Source organism: Perissodus microlepis, chromosome 13 (genome assembly GCF_051167445.1).
Source record: "Perissodus microlepis isolate ML-2025 ecotype Zambia chromosome 13, ASM5116744v1, whole genome shotgun sequence".
Taxonomy (NCBI): domain Eukaryota; kingdom Metazoa; phylum Chordata; class Actinopteri; order Cichliformes; family Cichlidae; genus Perissodus; species Perissodus microlepis.
In genome coordinates this window covers 3,397,474-3,401,516 of record NC_140473.1, presented here as the reverse complement: position 1 = coordinate 3,401,516, position 4,043 = coordinate 3,397,474, and positions in this window count along the sequence as shown.

Sequence of the window (4,043 nt, the reverse complement as noted above, 5' to 3'; positions counted from 1 at the left end):
CAGTCAGCTCTCTTCCTTTCATAGCCCCTATATTTAGTCCTTACTCTCCACTTTTCTTTCTCTCTTGCTGTTTCCTAACATGCCTTCCCTCTTTCCTTTCCTTTCCCTTTGTAATCAGCCAACAGTAGCACAGCTTCCACTAGCACCCTATTGGCCAACAGCACCAGAAACTGGGCATTGGTCGATCCGGTATAGAAATCTCATTCTTTATGATACAGATCCTTGATTTGGCCAAAATTCTATTCTATGTCCTCCCCATTTATTCGGGTGTGGGACCAGCTCTAGGAGCCCATTGACTTGTGCCCGCTCCCCCCCATAGCAGGGTTGAACAAAAATGAAGTTAAAGCAAATTATAACTTTTTTAATCATAACAAATAATTTACATAACAATATAAAGTTGTAATTTGTTATGCTAGATTAATCATGGTCCAGTGTCCAACTCAAGTTTTGGTATTAGATGTTTTAATGAATTTGGTTTGCTAATAAATATTCTTCAACATGTGACAGATTTCTATATGCTAGATTCTAGTTCATTTATTTTCTTGTTTCTATGACAGGTGATCTCATGAACTTGTTAAACAGCATTAATTTTGATATTAAATAAATATGAATCATTATCTGCCTTGATCCCAATTTAATATGAGCTAGCCTACAGTAAAGCTACAGTGAATGTACTTTTATTGATCAGTGTAATTTTTTTCTCTAAATAAAATCAATGCCATTTAAACCAGATGATGTCCTTCCCTTGGAGTAGGATACAAGTCCGCTGTATGAAAAGAGAATGTAAAATATTTCATTAGTGTATTGAGGAATGACTCTTTTTCATTAACTTAAAGGTCTAATTATGCCATTGAATAGCTGTGGGTTACCCTGCTTGCCAAGCAGATGAACGCTATATAACAAATTAATTAGTCACGGTCTAAGTATCTCCTGTTGTATAAAAAATGCTATTGAAGAGGACCAAGAGTACATTTCTAAGTGTCCCTTATGCGGCTGCGTTGTGTTGTTATTGATCTTATAGGTAACTTTTGCTTTAAAAAGAGCCTCCTGTGTATCAACCTTGTAAAAATATAGCAGGTTCCAGTCGGGCAGGTGCTCAAAGTGTCATCTATAAATTCCAGCTTCACACACATAGCCTGGCACACCCTTTTTACACTTAAAGTGGACTCCACTTCTGCATAAATACTTCAAATAGTCAATAAGGGCAGCCGGTGTGAGCAGCAACACGCAGTAAAATGGAAGAAGAGGTGGTGCTGCATTCTGACACGGGATTGGGCCTTCAAACCAGCCTCTTATATACTGCTTATTCAACTTATTTACACAGATCAATAGCAGTTTGTTTTCGGGAATTCAAGCGTCCCTGTTGTAACCGAGCTTGATCTCCGTTTTGCTGTACAACACGGTCAATACCACGGCTGGCTAATGAACACAGTCTGCAGGAACAAAACGCTGGAAACCAAGGGTGATGGTTGTGGTGGACACAAACTCACACATTTCTCTCCACTCATCGCTCTCAATCAAGCGTGTTTTATTCCAATGAAAGGAGAAGCAAAATGCCTACTCTTGTTGTTCCTGTCGGCGTGCACCTGCAGTGAGCCTATCGATCTACCGGCACCCTTAGGGCCTAATTTAACTCTCAAGGATTCTGCTATGAAAGGAAGAAAATAAAACATCACTGGTTGAACATCAGGTAGTCATAGGAAAAAGGAGGAGAAACTGGGTCTGCTTTGGATTGGAGATCAGCTCTAAGTCATGTGTGCTGTTTGTCTGAAGATCAATGGAACAACACTTATAATGAATATAGTCTAATTATTGCACTACAGAGCTCACGATGTGTCTGAATAGCTGCTATTACTGAGCTTATATCAAATGGGATAAGGAATGCTTTTAATTGCATACCTGTAGCCCTGACTAAACGGCATTTTACAAATGTGAGAATCATCACTTTAGTACATTATTAGATTTTTTAAATAAAATGGCCATGCAAGTTGTCCTTAAGGACCTCTGTCCCTTTTGATCCTATTTTATATATTTCCTGTCTGTAAACTAAACACTTAACGTGGACCCAAGAACGTTGATATCAAAGTTATTTTACAATGTGGGCCACACAGCCACACAGAAAAAATGGAGTCAACATCAAGCGATGATGAGCTTGTCTTGATATTTTTAAACAAGAAAAGGAAGACACTGAGACTCTGAGTTTATCCAATTCTCCAGCAGAGGGGACAATTACAGCTGTATCACATATTTCACATATTTCAGAATGTAAGTGGGGCAGTTTGAGCTCTTGGTGATACAGTTGGGACCTTTGACGAGGAGAGAAATAGTTTCAGAGAGCCATTTGACCTGGAGCAGTGTGTAGCTGTGTGTCTTTGGTAAAATAGCATCATTTTACTATTTACATATCATTGTATAATCATTACGGTGCACATTTTAAGCTATGAGCACATTTTTTGTCAGATCCGTTTATTCGCATGTGAAAAAAATCGGAAAAATCGAGCTCGATCCAACAAAATAAAAGCATGAAATTCATCCTGTTACACGGTTGGTGTGAATGGCTGCTCTAAGTATATGTGAGTCTGAAAAAAACATTTTAATTCTCTGTCATTTAGTTGTGTATTGCTAAATTACTTTGGTGTACGATGAATGGGTATCGGGAGGTCTTTATCAGTACAAAAACCTATAAAAAGTCAGAAAATGCAGTTAAAAGTCCAAGATTTATGCCCTCCTTCAAATTTTCCAAAGCCATCCAGTGAGGCAGATTGGAGTCTTTGCTGAGCTGAAACTGGCCCATGTGTACAGATCACTGGTGACTTGGTGGATGTTAGTGTGCCAACCGCTTCAGATTTTATCGTGCGTGTGCTTATTCATAAAGATACTGACTTTCAAAATCAGTATAGATTTTGAAAGTCAGTATTGAAAGGTCACTGAATGTCATCTCTTCCTCACAACTCAAGCAAACCTATTAAAAGCCACAGCGCAGGCCAGAAGATCAGGGGAGCCACCTCCACACTGCAATGCTGTCCTGGAACTAAGTCCTCAAAATGAATCACACCGTGTATTTTGGCAATCTGCACCAAAGCATGAGATTCTAAGCAGAGTGATGCATTAAGAAATCATGACCGTTTGAGCTGTTAAAACATTTTCCAACAATATTCCTTTAAGTAGCCCTCTGCTGGAAGAAGCTGTTAACTTGAGTGGGACCAGCAGAGGTTAAACGACTGAAATGAGTGAAGTCTTTGTCCTTCTCCAGTAAGATACAGTAGGTACACAGCCTCACACCCGATCGATCCAGAAGTCACCAGTGTTAACTTCATTGATACTGTAACCAGGTTTTAACCTTCACCCTCCTCCATCTCTCTGCCATTTCCTCTCTGTTGGCTTCCCTCTTTTCACTTGCCCTCTACCTCCCTTGGTCTCTTCTCTCTCTTTCCTCCCTTAGTCTGCAACCTCCTCACCCAGGGTAATTGTTCTGTGGGCTCAACGGCACCGGCTGAACGACACTGCGATTTCCTCTCACCGCCTCTCATAGTCCGGGCTAAGTGACACCAATCTCGGCGAGGGCGTGACACCATTTTGTGTAACTGGCCCTCGTGATGGAGATGGCATAATTGTCCTAATTAGGAAGGGGAGCGCGGATCGGGGCGGCCGCAGCTCTGACCCACCCCGGCCTGAGTCCATATGGTGGGAGGCTGATAATGAGCCAGTTAATGTGCTGTGTCCATCAGTAAGAGATACTCAGTATGGACGCGGTGCCAGAGAGATGGAGGAGGTTTGACTCTCTTTGCCCTCCTTTCGATTCCCTCTCTCAGTCACACATAAATTTCCATTTTGGCTACAATCTGAAACCAAATTCACCGATGTATGTTTATGTGCTTAATTACCTACAGTAGCCATACCTGTCGGGACATTAGTGGGCGTTACATTTTGTCGGTAATTATGGACATCCTTTCCCTGGATCATAAATGACATTTTCAAACTGTTTCATTTTATGAGTCATTTGTTTCTGGCCTTGACTCTCAGCTCCCGTCATGCAGCTGTGT